Source organism: Eleginops maclovinus, chromosome 11 (genome assembly GCF_036324505.1).
Source record: "Eleginops maclovinus isolate JMC-PN-2008 ecotype Puerto Natales chromosome 11, JC_Emac_rtc_rv5, whole genome shotgun sequence".
NCBI lineage: Eukaryota > Metazoa > Chordata > Actinopteri > Perciformes > Eleginopidae > Eleginops > Eleginops maclovinus.
The window spans coordinates 4,846,303-4,866,227 of NC_086359.1; the positions used below are offsets into that span (position 1 = coordinate 4,846,303).

At 43.5% G+C, this 19,925-nt stretch overlaps 1 protein-coding gene across 1 annotated transcript in view; it reads left to right on the plus strand.

Moving 5' to 3' along the window:
- snx19a (sorting nexin 19a) overlaps positions 1-19,925 on the plus strand; it is an 89,922-nt gene that overhangs the window by 26,074 nt on the left and 43,923 nt on the right. Inside the window, 1 exon segment of the mRNA XM_063894282.1 lies at positions 12,714-12,800. The gene's annotated coding sequence lies outside the window, so the exon portion shown is untranslated.

The window sequence follows — 19,925 nt, forward strand, 5'->3', positions numbered from 1 at the left end:
CACTCTTTCTGTTTCCACTGTGTGACTTCATGCATTGCATAATACGGGGGTTGCGACATCCTAATAGGACCCACAAAAGATAATGAAGGAGTTAAAGGTAGTTATTTTGTTATCTGGGTTATTATAACATTAAGTAGTATCCCAAAGAGCCCTTAATTGTTTGCTGCTCCGTCGCTTTCTGCTTGAGACACTTATGCAAATGAAGTTGCGGCACAAATATGGCCCCCTTAAAATAGTACTTGAACAGACCAAGCCGAATTAAATCACAGTTGAAGCACTTTGCACACAGATGGATGTCCTCTCGCTCTCATGCTTGGTTTGTTGGCTGCTCCGCCCGCTCAGGTCCTGCAGCGATAATCTCAGCCCAGTGGAGCCAACGTCTTTTGAACGGCCTGCACCCAAACCAAAGCACTTTCTGTCCTCAGTAACTGAAACAGAGGACACATAGTGTACAAAGTCCTGATTGAACTGAATGTATTCAACTGGAAAGCTTCAAACGCACATCTCTTCATGTTATAATGGTATGTAGGGATGTATTGTCAGACTGTCAGCTATGCAGGTAATACATTGTGTGGTGTTTGAATACCAGCAGCAGCTCCATAAAGACACTCCTGTGGATTGATGACATGAAACAGACTTCATAGTTATCAGCGGCTGTTATATTCTTGTGTGATGATACCAGAGGATTGTGCTGAATGCCTTTTGTCCAGAATATCTTTCCTTTTTGCACATTTTGAGACGAGTGAAGCGCATACTGTAAGTCTGGATTCTTTGGGGAAAACAATCAGGTTGGGCATGAAAAGTCTGGATGCCTTAAGCCAGTTGTTTGTTGAACAGGTAACGGAGCAGTGATTACTGTGTGCATTTATTAGTACACCTATGTGAGCATGTGTACAGACTCCTTTAAAGAACTACTTTTTTGTACGGACTTCAATGAAAATATTGTATTATTCCTTCTAGTAATATTGTCAATTCACTCTTTTGAGATGTCCCCTTTTCACCTGGAGTCTGTATCTATTAGGCCAGCCTCTCGGTAAAGCTGGCATGTGTCCTGCGGCCAAGCACACCATTAACGGTGGAATTAGAAACCCTGAGAAGTTGTTAATCACCGCAGTCATTCACATTCCTCATAGATTCGGCTCCGCTCTGGACCTCTGTGAGCTGGGGATGGGGCAGGGTCTGGGGGGAAGCTGGGCCAACGCTATTGGACCCGATGGTCTTTAATTAGAGGGAGAGCTTGGCAGCGACTGATGGAGGAGAAAGGCTCTCAGGATGTGAGTCCAGGGTGAGAGGGTTCACACACAAAACACTGGCTTTTCATCACCGCATGACTCACTCAGTGTGTGTGCAAAGTGCGGTGTGTGTGTGTGTGCGTACGGGAGGGAAAGTGAGAAAATGTGTGTGTGTGCTCGTACTGTATGCTTGTGTGTGTGCGCGCGTTCCTTACCTCACTGCTCAGGCATTCCAGTAGAGAAAGTGGTGTGAAGAGAAAGAGCGGCTCTCACAGTGTGGGTATTCATGGATCTGGCCCCCGTGGGTCGGTCCGGGCTCCAGTGTTCACAGACAAAGCCTCTCCAGCAGGACCCAGACACACTCACACAGAAAAGGGGAGCAACAGAAGGAGAGGAACGCAGGAAAGGGGGAGACAAGGTAACAAGGGGAGAGAAAATGGAGAAGGGGCGGGGGGGGGGGGGGGAATGGGAGAAGCTCTGTGTGGCAGCTCCTGTTCCCCCAAGCATGCAGGTGTGATGGGCTGTTGTGTAAAACCGCAGACCTGCAACGCTTCCAGGCAAAATCTAAAGTTTAAAGACATTGATATAACATATGTTTAGCAAATAATTCTCCCTGATTCCAGATTTTGCCGGTTCTAGCTTTCTATTCCGATCTCTACAGTCTGTTCTCTCTATTCTGTAACTTCACTTTAAGAAGTTGTCACACTGGCAGACACTTGCACTCCCTGCACTCCACCTCCATTCTTTTTTTTTCTCTCCTCGCTGCCGGCGAAGTCCATAAATCTATCCCTCCGCCGGGGGAACAGGCTCCTCCCTCTCCTTTTTCACATCAGCCAATCCCGTCCGCTCGCTGCTTCCTCCAGCATTGAGCCAGCAGCCTGAGCTCCTAGGAATCCATGAGCGTTTCTTCCACTTGGCCGTCCTGTCACTGTTCCCCCTGCACGGCCCCTTCCCTAGATCGGGTAGCCTGGTTCACTGTGTCCTTAAACAACCCGTGTGCATGTACAGGAAAGGGGCCCCAAAGTGGGGAGGCCCATCTCTAACCCGTAGTTTTTCAGAGACAGACTCTCACTGGAAAATCTCTGCACGACTTTTCCTTTTGATTAACTCTAAGGTGTAACTACCACAGTCTTTATGAAATGCAGTATTGATGTTATCTATTGGGAAAACATCCTCTCTACTATAAAAAATTGAAAAATTAAGTCTCAATTTATTTTAAAAATATTGTCCTACAGTTTTGGAGCAGCAGGTATCATATTTTTAGTTGTTAAATAAAAGCACCTGCTCAATAAAGGATAACTAAACAGTCAGCTATCGGCTTTTCTTTTGAGCTCTGACAGAGAGACAGGTTGAGGAAATTACATTTTGTGCAGAAATATGGAAAGCAACGTGGATAAGTCATGGACTCATGTCGATGTTCGTGTCTCTGAGACAGGCATTTTAATCTGGATGCACTTTTAAGCTGTCGTGACTTACAAACTTTGGACCATGTCCTTTGTTCTCCCGGACGTGGGACACCTGCCTGCTTTGGGATGGATGGATGGAGAGATGTAAAGCTGGTACACTGGAATGAAATTGATGATCATGTCCTGAGGCAGACAGATGATGTTCCTTCCTGAAGTTTAACTGATAACTCAGAGCTGATATCCATCCTCATTTTGACATTAGAAGGCAATGATTGGCACAGTTTGACCTTGTTGTGGTTTGATTTCTTTAAAGATGAACCAGTAGTAAAGTTGAAATTAATTATGAATTTATCTCAAAGTGACATGTGGCTCGAATCTGTGCGACTATTTCTAAAGCTGTAAAAGAATAGGATACAACAGGTGCTTGTAGTAAATAATTGGAATGCAAATAATGATTGTTTAGCCGATACAGTTTGGTGCTATTTTGTAAAAGCATCCGTGTTCACAACATCCTGACACCTTAGTTATGCTAGAAAATGCCCTGAGAGATTTAATTGCAGTACATGTTGCTGTGGATATTGACAGTGACTACAGTAAGAACATACTTTCAATAATTTCTGAAGGTTGAATCCCAAATGAAGTGCTTGAACCTGCTAAAATGAAGGAAAGAGCACCTTTTGATTGGGTTTGATTTGCAGATGTTCCGGGGAGCACTCTAAATACTCTTGCACTGATTAGATTTAGCATACTTTTGAGTAATGCATGCATGGACGACGCTGGATATTGTCTGCCTGGCAACAAAGCTATTTAAAAAAGGACTTCTTATGGTAGTTTATACTCTGGTATTTTTTGGTTATGGTTGAAAATATGTACTTAAAATAGCCCTCCAGTACAGATATGTTTCAAAGATTTTTGGAAACCTTTATGTCCTCGTTCTGAAAATATCTCTGTCAAACAACTCGCATAAGTAGATTTAATTTACTGATAGAATATAGAGTTTATCTGGGCTTGGACCTATACTAAAAGGGGAATGGGGAGCCGAATGCGGAAGTAAAGATGGCGCCTTTTTAAAATCCTATATTGAGTATCTATTGAATATCTGAGTATCAGCAGTAGAGTAAATGAGCATCGGTGAGTTCAGGCTTCAAGTGTTAGAGATGCATCAAATAAATTCAGGGTATTCTGTAACCACAATTCACCCTGAACCAAAAACGACCATGACTACACTGTTACTCCAAAAAATGGCGGCAGAAAATCGAGATATCGAAGGCCCAGTAGACGCGCTGTCATATGGCTTCATGATCCCTTTGACTCCTGATCCTCTCAAATCCCACATGAACCAGGGGCCAAGACCCCGGCATCTGCCAGCAGCGGCGGAGGCAAATCATGGAGGCACACCTAGACAGATGCTGTGTAAGATGAAGTCTCCGCAGTGACCCCGCCCCTACTCTCTCCCTGCCACCGACTGAAAGTCTCACAGGGTGAGATGAGTCATCATTAGACATCGATCCCGACGTCTTCGGCTCCAAGCTGCAGAATAATTTGAGGAAGACACTTGTGATATTATTCTAACTCACTGTAAGGGCTCTGTTTGGTTCATAACGGCTGTGAGTTGCATGGCCATTTAAAGAGGCCTTATTAGGCTCTCCGGGGGTTTCCCTTTCCGGTTGTTTGGTATATATTGTTTTGTGCTTGTAAATGGTTTGCATCCTCCGGAAACACCTCCATTGGACTCCTTTGTTTACTTCTGTAGCATAATGACATCACTATGTTCACTCACACATGTATTGGCTAGCAGTCCAACACATTGTATTGGAAAGGATAAGGGGCGGGACATCTCTAATTGGTTGACCAATCAAAACAGAGCCGGCCAGTAAAACCAATCAGAGCAAACTGGGCTCTGATTTCAGACAGAAGGTGAAAAGACATGCACTTTTTTAATACAAAGCATTTAAAAATGTCACAGTAGAGGCACAAAATACTACTTACTTCTAATATTACCTGGAATTTAATCAGAAAGTGAAATAAAAAGCTGTCGCGAGTTTTACAGAAACCCAAATCCAGGCTTTAAGTCATCTCCTCAGAAATCGATCGGTGACTTTACAGGAGCTTTCTTTGTTTTATAGTCTAGTTTAATAGAAGTCGTTGTGGTGTTGAGGTGGACTTTGAGTAGCTGGCTTTGCATCATCCTTTTAGAAAAATAAATCATGGTCAGATTAAATAACTTGAGAGTCTGATAACGTTTGAGCTCTTACTATCACAGTTATTTTTGCATCGTTGGTTTGTGTAAAGGCATGAGTGCAATGTAACCCTGCATTAAGTGCAGGAAATTCAGTTTCCTCACACAATTACAACATTTTGTTTTGCTTTTGTTTTCCATAAATGTTTTGAGAAGTGAGCATCATTATTTGTGGTGTCATTCGAGGCTGTGTTTTGTTTCGACTCAACTCGGCTCTTTATCCTTGAATAACAATTTCATTCACGTCCGCAAGAGTTGAGGGGATTCCGGATGCTTTTTTTGAGAAAAATTCAATTAATGATTCAATTATTCATCTTAATTGGATCCAAATTTAATCTCCAGACTCGGATTTAACGGATAAATGACAATGAATAATGTAGAAAGTCTTTATTGTTGGGAGGAATACTCGGTTTCTTTCTCATCTTTACCTTTCAATAATATTCATGTGGTGTTTTAGCCAGCCACATTAGCTCGTATACAAACGAAGGGGGTAGGAGTAATGGAATATAGTGCTTATTCTTTGTGTTGAATGAAGCTTTTCATGCTGTTTATGTGACTTGGTGTTTGTTTGTGCTGGTAATGTGCGCAGCGGTGCGTAAACGCCGGCTAAGTTTGATGCGTGCAAGTGAAGCTGTTTCTCCTTCCTGTGTGTTCTGAAATCTGCTTTGCTGCAGACAGTCTGGGGTGCAGAGAGGGTGGAGGACGGTGTTGGGGGGGTGAGGGGGTGTGGAGGGGGAGGCAGGCAGCGGACATGGCGGCAGGCCAGAATCAATTGGCAGTGTAATGAGATGGCCGGGTGCCAGGTAACCATGGAGCTACCCTCTCTGCCTGTCTACCAGTGCAGAGTTCAAAATTAAACTGAATGAATGAGAGAGGGAGGGGGGGTGGCAGGGGAGGGAGGGCAGGGAAATAAGGGTCTGAAATGGCAGGAGTGGAGGGTGAGAGAAAGAAAGAAATGGCAAGAGAGGAGGGTGGCTGATGAGGCGCTGTGGGCGATTTCAAAGCGCCGCCGTACAATTTAACTTGGGCCCTTATTTCAGAGAGTGAAGATGGGGGGGGGGTAAACTGACGGTCCACCCGGGATTTTTTGCTCTCTGCAAATACAGTTTTTATCCATTTGCATGTGTCCACTGTGCACCGCCGGCATTAAAGCAGAGAACAGGTGCTCTTCTCAAAGAAAGAAGAAACGCTGCTCCTCTTCTGCACGTCTCGTGGTTTAATTCCTGCTTCCCCGGCTCACTCCTGTCATGGAAGACGTGTTAATATTCAGTATTTGGCTGCATTCTTAAAGTGATTAGTACCAGCCAGTGGATCCTGCAGATGAATAGGAATTAAGTAATTAATACAGTAATTAGATCTTGTCTCCTTTCTTGCAGCCTTACCCCCGCTACGTCTTTGTGCCCGCTCCTCTCTCAGCGACGTATGGAGAGCATCTTAGAAACAATGCACAGTTTCCCTCTGTGCTCGGCCTCTGAGGAACACACTTTACCGGTGTGTTGTCAAACACTGCAGCAACGTTAAAAATACTATAAGGGATGCAAAACTTTATATTGAGATTATACAAATGCTGTTAAGCACAGTTTCAGTTGTTGGGGAATATTTGTCTTACTCCTTTTGATACATGCTAACTATTGAAGAACGCAGATTATAATACTGTTAAGAGAGGAAATACACACCGTCACATTTCAGAAGTTCTAGGAAAACATAATCATTTCAATAAATAATTAATTTTCATTCCTGTGAAAGTGTCAAGAGGAAAACTAAGGGTAACTTCATTATTAATTTAGAGGATGGTTTCAGCTGGGCTCTTCTGTGTTGCACAATATGACACCATTATCAACAATCAAATTAAATGTTTTAGAGGAAAAATAAATATTTGAAAATACGACTTTTTTAGGTGTTTCTATTGCAAAAAAGCAAATAAATTCATCCTCGATCCCCCCCCAAAAAAGAGGCTAATCTCCACTCATCAAAAGCTTGTCAAGTAAGCACAGCATGCTGCGGATAAAGCCTTATCTCCAGCGGTCGAGATTAAGTTGTTTTCTGACTCGAAGCCAGCGTCCTCACAGAAGCAGGGCCGAGCTGTCCGTTTGTTTCTGCAGTTTTTCCTGCTAAAATAATGTCCGACGTGGCTAAACATACAGGTTATATACCGTGTGTGAGACAGAATCAGACGCCTCTTATCCTGATATAACCTCTGAATTGGACGCCGCCTCACGTTTTCTAATCAGTGGTATTCAGAGGCAGGCAGAACGTGATTTATTCTGGGGTGTCTGTTGGGCCTCATGGCCTGTGAGAAATGCTCTCTGCTGAAATGGGCCAGACTTGGAGAGTTTCTGAGTGCACGTTGAGAGGGAGACGAGACAGTGGGCCAAGATGTCTGTGGTGTGGATTAATGGGGAGGACTGGAGAAAGGGTGCCGCAGTTGTGCGTGAGCAGAATACTTGATGGGGGGAAGAGAGAGGAGGGAACAGCGAGGGACAAGCAACTGCAAGAGATGGCTGCGATGAAAGCAGGGAGAGGACGAAAATGGAGGAAAAACATCAAGCAGCAAAGGTGCTGAAATAAATAGATCTGCTCTACAAAGTCGGCTTAAAACAGTCATTCTGTTGCACAGGGCTGAACATGGAGGTACAATCTACAGGAAGCCTGTGGAAATAAACACCTCTGTCTGTTGTAAGGATAATATGTCTCTAAATATAACACATGAGGAAGCAGGTACATATGTGTGAGGTTAACCTACATGATTTCTACACCTGTAACCGTTATAAAACCCCTTCTTATTTCATAAACAGCACACTTCTTCTCTTTGTGTTCCTCTTGCAGAGCGTTGGGAGACAGATGGGAACATCCACTGTCCTTATGTCCGCTTCGTACTGTAGTGAGCAGAAACATTTCCAGACTCTAAATGCCTTTTGTTCGACAAAATGCTGCATCTCTTCGAATGGCTTTACCTTAAACTGATCCTGATCATGAGTTCATGCACTCTGAGTGATTCAGAACCGTCATATTATCACGTGTCATCGTCCCCACACTACAAATATAACCAGGTGTACTTTTACCGCTTTGTTTTACTTTATTTCAGACATACTACTAAAACCATGAGGAGATCGTACCCTGGATACATTCATTCGTTACTTTTTGGGACATTTTTAAGACATACATCATCATTGGTGATAATTATTTTCATAGTTTTATATTCCAGAAACTGCCCTGATCAAAAAAACACCTAAAATGCAGTGAAATAAAATAAAAATATTGGAAAAAAGAGTAAAAATCTAATAGATGAAGAGCTGTACATAGCATTATGGTGTCTCCTGCATTAATGGTGACTTGTTGTGTCTCCATTGCATTATGCTGGTGGGGCTGAGGTTTTAGCCAGGAAGCGGTTATCATTTATATTGCTATTCAAAGCAGAATTCTCAGCAAGAAAATCGCATTTCTATCTGGGTCGGTATACCCAGTATTGGGGTTAGGGTTAGGGCTAAGTGCTGGATCCATAGGGAAGGTAATGACCAGCAGCGGTTGAATCTCCTTTTCATGATCCTTCCAGAGCTCCAGGATCTTTGGAAGGTCCCAAAGTGCATAAGTGAGGGAAGCACCCCAACAATCCAGAGCATCAGTCTTAAGTGTTGCTCTGTTTTGAAGTGATAGATGGAGTACTATAATACCACGTTTATACCTTTAACTCAAATTCCCTCCCTGTGGGACCGCTTGTCATTGAATGTTTCTTCCCATTATTATTATTTTTTTTACAGTTTTTATTTTCGACAGAAAGCCTTCTTGTTTCTGACTTCTCAGAGGTGGAAGTGTAGGTTTGGGTTCCTCGGATAATAAAACCATGCCCTTTTTTCAAAACGTAGCTTGTCCGCTCTCGATAAGGATTTAAGAAACTCCTAGACGAGATGCACTTCTGAAAGAGGAACACTACTGGACTTGCTTCTTCTTTGGAAATATCCAGCTGACCAAAGTCGCTCTGTTCCAGTGAACCACAGCCTGAACACGAGCAGTTAAGACCTTAGGAGACGAGGGTAGCTGGGTGTAGCCTCTCCTGCGAATAATATACACATCTTGCTTTAGCGTTTGAGTTATTATAAGCAGTTTCCTTCACTGATCCAAATGGATTGATTTGCAAATGGAGCCTCCATTAATACACTATTGCTTTGACGATTTTAAGTGGCAGAATTAATCAAGTTTAAGTGTAACCCTAACCCTAAGCCTTGTCATTTGCAACACCATCATGAAATCTTCAAGTGAGTGTTTAAAATACGAGCTTCAAGAACTTAAAAAAAGAAAGAGTGCTTTCAAATAATTTGGAAACAACAATTTTTAAATAAAAACGAAAAAGCATTTCTGATTTATCGGGTATACTGTAGTCTGGTGATCAGGCTTCGTGAGTAACGGATTACATGTAACCGGATTAGGTTTGGGGGGGTTACTTTAAAAATGTATCCCGTTACAATTACTACTACTTACCTGTAAAACTAAAATCATGAATCTAATGTGAGTATCAAAATATAAAAGTGACCTGATTACTTTCTCTGAATTTTGGATTACCCCAATATCAAATGCAAATACATTTAAAATGAACAGGATGTTTTACCTAATATTAAATATGTAAGACACACATTAGACACGATATTTAGTATAGAAAATCCAATTATAGTCCAGACAGGGTAGTTTACAAATGCTGTTTTAGTTTAATACATTTATTACAACACTTTTGTTAAAAAATGTAAATAAAAAACAGGATCAAAATCAGTGATAGTGGCCTTAATGATAACCATTTCTACTATATTGATCTGTATTTAAAATCTCAGTAATCCTCGTTTCTTTTCAGTGTACTAAATCTAATTTGTATAATGTTTCTGTGAGGGAGTACAGTTTCCGTTTCCTGTATCCTGATACATAATATAATGGCGGCTGTGGCGCAGTGCGTCGGTCCTCAGACCGTCAACATGCCGTTGTGTCCTTGGGTAATCATCCTAAATTATTCCTGAGAGTGTTGTCCACAGTAGGGATGTATTACATGTCTGATATATCATATATGTAATGTAAAAATAAATGTTCTGAATTATTTTTATTATTAGGATTATTATCCCGGGGTAATCTGCTACTCCCCTAGCCTTTAAGAGACACAGTGTTACTCTTTGTTACTCAGCCCTGTCTTCCTCTGCGTGTTATCCCCTTCAAATATATCAAAGTCATATTCAAAATAAGAAGCAATGATTTTTCCTTGCGTTCCTGGCAGCCTGCTGTCTCGTCCCCTCTTTCCCAGGCTCTGAGGGTGCCTTTAAGGGGTTACCTTGTTAGAGGCTTGGGGTTATGCCCATGCCGGTCGCTCTGTTGTTTTTTTTTTTTTTCTCCCAACCTTCTGTTTTGGAGAGGCCCTTTTTCAGTGGCGGCACTGTGACAGGGTTCCTTGGCAATATCCTGAAAGTCAAATCTGTTCATTTAGATTCAAGTGGTGACCATGGAGCAGACAGCGGCCCATTGGCATGCTAGGGCAAAGCTGGTCTCCAGGACACCCGATGTCCTGAACTAAACATTTGTCCTTTCATAATACCAACACGCTGATATACATCAATGACTCGATGTGTTAAGGTGATATGAATATGGCAAACTCTGCAGCTTATTGTGTACTTTTTAACTGCTTATGAATTGCTTACAAATGAACGTATTGTTCTTCCGGATGTCAGAAGTCAGGGTCGATAATCATGTCTTTCTTGAGGACCGTTTCGAAGGGCAGCTTCTTACTGGTGTGGGACACAAAAAACCGCCTTTACCGTCTGAAAAAGAGCCTTGTTTGTGCAGGTTACCTCACCGTGGGGTTCATTTCTCATATGTAGGCTGGACATATTTTGTAAATGAGGAGTGTTTTGTGTGAAAACAGTGAGAAACCCACATCTGTATACTCTACCGGGAACAAGAACGGCACTGTCTCACACAGAAAGCCTTTCGCTGTTAAGAAAGAACAACAGGATCAAGTGTGCGGAAGTGGGTTTCCCCCACCCCTGGGTTCTTTTAATGGGGAAAACCAGAGTGGGCTCACGTAAAATAATCGTACCCTGCTGAAACATTTCTTTAGTTTGTTGTCGTATGAATCTTCTAGCCTGAGCGCTGAAGCCCTGCTGTATGCAGTGCTTTTTAAAGTCCATCACGTGTCCATCTAACAAAAAATGATTCGTTTGAGTTCCTAAGTTACATGATCTTTGGTCTCATCTTGAATCTGCAGAGCTTTTCAGGGCACACAGGGACAAAGATACGATGAATAGATTCGGCTCACGGAGAGAACCTTGAGAAAGTCCGGTATAAAACAAGTGCTATTGACTGCAGCCTCCCTTATAGAACTGTTTACCTGATGCCGAGGTTAAATACCATAGGGTAAATCCTCGGGAATGGTACACTTCCTGAAAGTTTTATCGATCGAACGTATACATGAGGTCAAAAGTGAGGGTGTTATGTACGGCAGAGCCAAGGCAGTACAGTGGTTTGATAAAATGGCATAATGGAAATGTGTTGATTTGATGACGTTGGCACACAAAAGAAAAAATTCAACTAAAATGGATACGTAAGAGAAAATATACAATGAACTAGAATACCTAAATCGCTTGAGGAAGACAAGTTATAACACAATGTGGAGCCTCAGGATGTGGGCATGTGGGAGAGACACTGAGCCACACCAGCCACACTGGGTTACAGTCGCAGCCTTCCCCTGCGTGCCGGGCCGAGTACAGTTGCTGACGGACTGACAACACAGCTGTACGCCCGGGCTAAAAGACAGCTAATGGGACAAAGGGCACGAGTGAGGAGAGGGAACCGAAGGGTAGAGATGCTGGCTGAATCGCCCAGCCCTCCCCGGAGCAGGACGGGGAGCTCCTCTCTTCCTCTCTGCTCTGCTTTCTTCCCCGGCCCTCAGCCATTTTGGAGAGAGGAAAAAGTGGCTGCTTTCTCTCTCCCTCTCTCACTACGTGGCATAGCTTTGGTAAGGCTACAGCAGGGAAGACACGCTCTGCAGCTCGCTCTTGGGAGATAATATGTTTGCAGAGAAAAAAAAAAATCTGACGCGAAACAACCTTCTTCCATCTCGACTTTTTTTTTCGTAATGAATTTTTGTTTCCCTTGCTGCTAAGCCTCTCTCTCCTCGCTGTGCACTCTCACTCACGCTGTTTCCTTTTCTCTGATAACTCTAGTTTGGTTGTCCGGCTCTTTCGCCCCCCCCCCCACCCCCCACCCCCACCCTTCCTTCCTCTCTTCTTTTAAGTTGTGTATATTCTCTCATATCTAAATTTGATTTGATGAGTTTAAGACAAAGGGATATGTCTACATTTTGGCAGCACTGAGAAGGGACAGAGCTGCCGCCAAGGATCCTGCTGGGATCCCCCCAAAAAAAAAAAAGCCAGGCAGAATGAAGCACCAAAAAAAAAAAAGAAAACACCACCCTTTCCTTTGCTTGGTCACAAATTCCAGCCCTGCGCTGCCACTCCTCCTCATCCACATCTTACCGCATTCAACCTTTTGCCATTCCTCTCTTGCCGTACCTTTTTTAAAGGCGATTCGAGGTTTTTGTACCCCGGAAAAAATGGGCACTGGACAACGAGTTAGGAGGGCGTAACAGGGACACAACGATGGGATGTTATCGCCCTACTTTTGCTTTTATTTCCCCTTTTTTTCAAACTGTTATTGAATCGCTGTTGTAGTGAATGTAGTTTTTCGAAATGTTTTAAGGGTATGCTTGGATTACCACGTGTTGTGTGTGTGTGTGCACCGGTGTCTGATCTGTTCCTGTTCTGTCCTCAGTCTGTTTTTTGATGATTTCTGTTTCTGTTTTTATAGGTTTGTTGCTTTATGCTGAAGCATTGGCCTACACTCCTCCTGAAGCCTGAGTCCATCTGATCCAGTCTGACCACCGAAGCCCTGCTGGTACGTTTGCAATTTATCCTGCTATAGTTTTTTTTAGCTCTTTCCGGGTTGCTTTTTTAACCCGCACCTTACCTGAGGATATTTCACAGTAGATGTCTTTTATATGGCTGGAAATGTGAAGTTTTATGACACACAATGTACATTTATTCAATAATTGCATAGACTTTATTTAAGCTCCACTTAAATATAAAGCTGGCATCAAATATTGTGTCCTTACAGGCGCAATTTGTTTGATTTCCGAGCCTGTTTCAGAATAATTTCAACTTGTCGTCTCTAAGCGATTGAAAGCTCATTTTTACAAGAAAACAAAAGCATGAATACACAGGATCTCCTCAAGGCTTTGGGACATTTGTATTCATATTCTGATATTTTATTAAAAAAAATCGTGCAGCATCAAATGGCCTTTATTCAGCAATGATGTGTTTTCTGGATTTAGGTCGTTCGTTAGCTGCTATTTTGCATTTTTATGTCCGCAAATAAAACAACACACAGTTTATTATTCCGTCTGACTTCGTTAAAAACAAACAGTGACCTCGGAAGAATGTTATCAGTAGGTTACACAAACAAAAACAACCATGTGCTCCGGACTTCAGTCTGCCATGATTTCATTTCCAAACTCTCCTCGCAAAGATATACGAACTGGAAATCTGCATCACAGCCACGTTAGAAATGTCCGATTTAATCCGAACTTTATTTTACTCAGGCGCTGATTTATTCCTTAAATATAATAGCAATTAAAACTACAAATAGACGTAATACTTTGAAGGTTGTTTCTGGTGTGCTATGCTGAATATTTATCGGATGAGATTCTTGAATGACTTCCTGTTTCACTGTTTTATTTTCCTTGTTTGCTCCTGGCGGGGTTCTGTCAGCTGCCACAAACCCGTAGATCCGAACTTGTGGTGACTGGCTGCACAAGCTCGTATCTATAGGTATGTGTCTTCCTGGCAAATACAGCACCTGCCCCCCCCCCCCCCCCCCCCCCCCTCTGTCTGTCTGTGAGAAACACTGCAATTATCTTCCTCACTGTAGTGGCTTTACACTAAGCCGTTTACAGCACCCAGCTCTCCTTGTGACAATTGAACAACAGACACCCTGTCATGGCAGGATTTTCTCCTAACCAAACCCCACGTGTCTCGTCTTTACAAAGAGACCCCACCCAGAGTAGGAGAGCTTCACTATATCAGGGGAAATACCTGAATTAGGCCAATGGGTCAGCGCTGAATATAAATGCACAGGGACTGCTTCAGTGCAATAATTCAGGATGCTTTTGTAAATCAGATATGCTATCAATTAGCATATTTTAGCTGTACACCGTTTAGAAATACACCGTATCAGAGTACATGTATTTCGCTACCAGAATTTACTGTAAAATGTCATTTAATTCGATATTTGTTGTGCATTTTGCCCAACAAAGCATAAGACCAATGGCTCAGTGCTGAATATAAATGCACAGGGACTGCTTCAGGGCAATATTTCAGGATGCTTTTGTAAAATCTGATATCAAATAGCAGGAAACATCAACTCTATCTTTTAGCTGTGCATTGTTTCTTAAAAATGTAAAGTATCGCATCAAGACACATGTATTTCGCTACCAGAATTTACTGTAAAATGTTATTTAATTAGGTATTTTGGATCCATTTTGCCCAACAAGGCATAAGGCCAATGGCTCAGTGCTGAAAATAAAGAACAGGACTGCTTCAGTGCAGTATTTCAGGATGCTTTTGTGAAATCAGATATGCTATCAATTAGAAGGAAACATCAACTCTATCTTTTAATTGTACAGCATTCCTATAAAATGTAAATTATTAATAATCTATATCAAGAAACATGTATTTCACTACCAGAATTTACTGTAAAATGTCATTTAATTCGATATTTGTTAAGCATTTTGCCCAACAAAGCATAAGACCAATGGCTCAGTGCTGAATATAAATGCACAGGGACTGCTTCAGGGCAATATTTCAGGATGCTTTTGTAAAATTAGATATCAATTAGCAGGAAACGTCAACCCTATCTTTTAGCTGTACAGCATTTCTTAAAAAGGTACAGGGTTTTCGCTACCAGAATATACTATAAAATGTCTTTTAATGAGATATTTTTGATCCATTTTCCCCACAAAATGCATAAGGCCAATGGCTCAATGCTGAATGCTGAATATAAATGAACAGGACTGTTTCAGTGCAATGTTTCAGGATGTGTGCGTGTAATTGATTTGTCAGATATGGTATCAATGGATTAACAGGCAACAAACAACCCCATCTTTCAGCTGTACACCTTTTATACAGTATCGTGTTCACAGTCTTTATCACAATCTGTTTATTTTGCTGTTACAAGATGCTGTAAAATGTCTTTCAGCATGATATATTTGATCCATCTTGCAGCCACGGTGCAGCTTCGGTGTTCCGCAGGTTGAGGTAGTAGGTTGTATAGTTCAGAGTGACACCACAGGAGATAACTGTACAGCCTCCTAGCTTTCCCTGAGGAAACACCACACTCCGCACTCTGATGGATCCATTCACCAATCCTACGGCTGTGCGATGTTACGCTGGGCACTGACTTATTTCAGATGGCTTCATGTGAAATGTTTCAAGTTTTAACAACTGCTTTTGTTTTGCACAACCTTTTTACAGTTATATAAAAAAATGTAAGTCTGCAAAATAGCATCGGTGCCCAAATAACTTTGTTTGTGTCTGGGAGACAAATTTAAAACAGTCTCGGGGGGGACAACAAGGGGGTGAGAGCTGGGGGAGAGGCATGCTGCTGCAGCGAGGTCTGTGGGCCGCTGTAATGAAAGAGAGACGCCGCTGAAGGGAAACACCACGCAGCCGCAGGGGGAAGAGCACGGTCTCGGCTGCCAATTACGTACAAAGTTCACTTTCACTAAACCTAAACTGTATATTTCCTCAGCGCAGTGATGTGGTAGAGACACTGCTGTGATCAAAACAGCCATTTACAACTTTCACTGCCTCAAACCCAGAAACCACCGAGTCCTGAAATCTTCGAGGTGCCTGACAGCGACGTGGAGCTCGCTGATTTATTGCTTTTTTCAGATTGAGCTGTTTCCCATCGTCATATTTAAATATTGATCCTTTATTGGAGACTACATTTTCTATACCCCTAGATGTTTGGATTCCTGTCATGGACATATTGTACAAATAAAACAAAATGACGCTTTAAAATCAAATAGAAAATACGTTGAATAAAACAAAAACATTCACACAAACATTTTTCAGTATTTGTGTAAGTACGAACAGTTTGCTGGAAATTATGCACATATTTTTCCTGAATTTCCAGTAAAATGATTCCTGCTACATCTTTTATTCGTACACCATAAAAGTGTGTTTCTTGGGCGGTGTTTTACCGATCCAAAGTGCGGCAGTGGATGCCTGTGAGGGCGAGCTGGTCTGCCCGTAGTGCAGTGTGCAGATGTGCAGAGCGTGGAAAGGCTTGATGATGAAAGACTGTTTCCACTTAAACTCTTCGCTCCCTGTCCCAAGGCCACCGGGTTCGGTGGAGGTGGAGTAAAGAGGCTCTGTGGGCCAGGATGAAGCGGGGGCCCTGAGTGCGGGGCAGCTTCTGCAGCACGAGAGTTACAGTACAGACAGCGTGACTCACTCTGAAGCTGTTTCAGTGCGTAATTACCCTGCTTTCTTTTTCCTTGGACAAGCAAAGTGTTTTTAATTTGCATCCCAAGACTGTTGTGGCCATGGTGGTAGTGTGTTACAGTCAGCATAGAGGAGCTCTCCCTAGTGACCCCCTCCAGCACACACACACACCACTCCCTCATTGTGGAATCTAAGTGTAGTTTTTGTCTTCATTAAAAATGTCTTTAAATAGTCCTGTTAGCTCTGTGTGGCCGACTGTAAGCGTCAGTGAGGAAGTGAGAGGACAGAAAAGCATTTTTGTAAAAGTCAGATTATGTGAGCCTTCACTTCAATGAAGTGCATGTGATGTGATTGGAGGAAACAGCATGTGACCCAGAGAGAGAAGAATAGAGTCAACAAAACATAGATTTCTGATTATGTTGAGAGAGAAACATGTACATGAGGTTGTGTTCATGGGTTTGTGTGTGACCTAGAAATGAAGGAGAGTGCTCTCCAGTCACCAGCAGAGGGGCAGAGGGGGACAGTATTTGGACCACACAGGCAATTTCTCTGCTGTCACTGATCTCAGCCCATTGTTGTCCGTCAGAGGAACCCTGCTCTGCTAAATCCCTCTTCTCCCCATTCGTCTCGCTTTCCTACCATCTTGTCCGTCGTCCCTTTTTCACGAGACTTCTCCTGCTGCCTTACAGCGGCTAAAACACCGATAAAGTATAAGACTGCCACACTGCCAGGCTTCCAGTTACATTTCCTTTTAATTACCGCTCCCTGAACTGGGTTTTCACTCTCTTACTCCCTCCTTTCGATCTTCCCACCCTCCTTTTTTCTCGATGAAACACACGCTGTAATACCCAGTCACTCTCACACACACAGAGGGGGAGAGAGACAGGAGCAGAATACCGGACTTGCCGACTGGAGAAGGATTCTTTTTTTTCTCTCCTTTAATGAAAAGGACCTTGAAAAGAGACATTGTAAGATAAAAAATGTGATTGCCTTTCTTTGCCTTCCCTCTTTTCTCTTCTACTGTATGCTCTTTGCCACTTTCTCCCTCCCTCACCACCTTCCCTTATCTCTCCCTTTCTGCATTTAGCAGGCCTTTAGAGTCTAAGTGATTTCAGCTGTGGGAGGAAATGAATGGATGGTATTTATTTCTTTTTCCCCCCGCTCTGCTTGTGCTGTTTTTTCGATGCTGTGTGAAACAGACAGAGGGAGGGGAGGGGGGGAGAAGCAGAGGCTCTACAGTTTCTCTGCCCTGGGGACTCGAGTCTGCAATCCATGAAGCATGCAGAGGCAGAGGAGGGAAAGAAAATACGGAGGATCAGACACAGACAGAGAGGTGTGATACAGTGAGAGGAACGCGGCGAGCGAGAGCAGAAAGAAAATGTGAGACAGATGGAGGCGGACAGACAGAGAGACAGAGGAGAGAGACCGATGGGTAGCAGTGTCACATGGAGGCAGAGGGGTGAGTAGCAGCGGATAAAGGCACTACAGCAACAGGCGATTCCTTCCTATTATTCCCTTCACTGTGGCTAGTTTTCGAACAGTAATAACAGGATCTGTGTTTGGTCTTTCTTCTGGGATGTGCGCGGCACAGTTTCAGGCACATGTCGACTTTATTGGATTGTCTGTAGCATGCTTCAGGCTCTCTTACCTTGCATCGATGCTGCTTTTGCTCTACTCTTTCCTGCTTTTCTTTCTCTCTCTGCTTCTCATTTGTCTTTTCCTCCATGCTCTCCTGCATAGTAAGCATGTAGCCGGTGCAGGCCCATTGATCTGCTCTTTTTTCCCCCCCTTGTGCATGACATTTTTACACCAGTTCCAACTGCAGTGCATTTCTATTCAGGACAGACATTTTAAGAAGCTTTCAGGTTTTCTGTTGCTGCTTAATGTTTCTTCACAATGGCTTCTTTCTTCCATAGGTCATGCATATCACTTTTCTTTTAAACCTTTGCTATATTTCACCTGCTTTACCCCTTTCACCTCTCGTCTGGCCTCCCTTTCCTCGCTCCCTCTCTCTCTTGCTGGCTGCACATGGTACAGTCTTGCATGTCTGAGCAGCAGACGGCTAGACAGCAGCAGCAATCTGCTCCAGCAGCCCTATGTGCTAGTCCGTGTGATCCATTCAACAAAGCCTGAGCTAGCAGCACTAAAATCTTCTCCTCTAGTCCTCTCTCCAGCTCCCTTTTCTCTCTCACAGATCTCTCTCTTTCCATTTTGTCTGGCCGCAGCCTCCCCTCCTCTGTTGGGCGCAGACACACAGAGAGGACTGCGGCAGCCACCACGGTCAGCTGGGTGAGTTATCTTCTTCTCTTCCTCTTCTCTTCTTCCTCTTCTCTCTTCTTCTTCTTCTTCTTCGTCTCGTCACCCTCCCATCCTCCTATTCCTCCTGCACTTCATCTCGCGGGCAGTCACATCTCATTCTGTCGACATGACGAATGAGCTTTCCCTCCATACAGTCAGAGCCGCATGATTGACAGGTGCGGTCTCAGAGGACTGACAAGCCTGCCTGGCCTGGAGATGGGAGATCTCACAGGGAATGTAAGTTGTAAGAAGCTTATTTATTTATTTATTTATTTTAAGCGAAAGAATGGGGATTGTTCTAATCCGGCAGTCCATTTTCTGTCTGCTGCTGTCCTCGTCGTCTGACGCTGCGCGTGTGCACGGTGCAGCATTTCGGCATGTAAAGTGAAGAATAAAACATGCTATACTCTCTTTTATCGTGCCATGATTTGCCCATGGCTGTGGCAGCAGGCCGGAATATGCTCAGGCAGAGCTATTCTTGTGAGCGTCATGTGATGATAAAACGCTGTCTGTCTGGGTGTGTGTGGCCATTCAGTGGTGCCTACAGGACAAGCAGGAGCTGCATGTGTGTGTTACCTCGCAATAAGTTGATACGTGTTCAGTTTTATACTCCTGCTTGTGATTTACGGTGTGTATCGGTATTCGACCATGATGTCTATTGTGTTGTAAAGTCTTATTGATGAACTAAATCATGAGCGTCGGGTGCATGCGGACCCGACTTACCAAATCAGACTGGACTTAGTGTCAGAATTGAGACTTAGGGTACAGCACAAAGCCAACGAGCGAGCAAGCTGCCATTGTCTGCTCCAGTCTCGGCCACAGTGAGCCGGTGATCGCCGCACAGGAAAAGGCCGGACAAAAAGAAAAAGCAATCTGTACCTCTCTCATTCCCTGAGACCCTAACTTGTGACGTTCTGCTGTCATGTGCACGGGTTGGGTTCTTGGGAGCTGCGAGGGGCACTCACACATCTCTGTAACCTAAAAAAAAAATGGCGGAAAGACACAAAGCGCAGGGAGGAAGGGGAAGGCTTTTTCTTCTCTTATCAGGCTAGGCATGGTGACAGGGAATGTTCATACGATCCACCCACACAGAGAAAAAACAGAGATAGAGGGGAACGGAGAAGGGGAACATTGGGTTTCTTTCAGGATATTGGAAGGGGCTTATAGACCCAGAGGCAGGCGCGGCGTGTGGGGCGGCGGACCGGGACAGAGGGGGAGA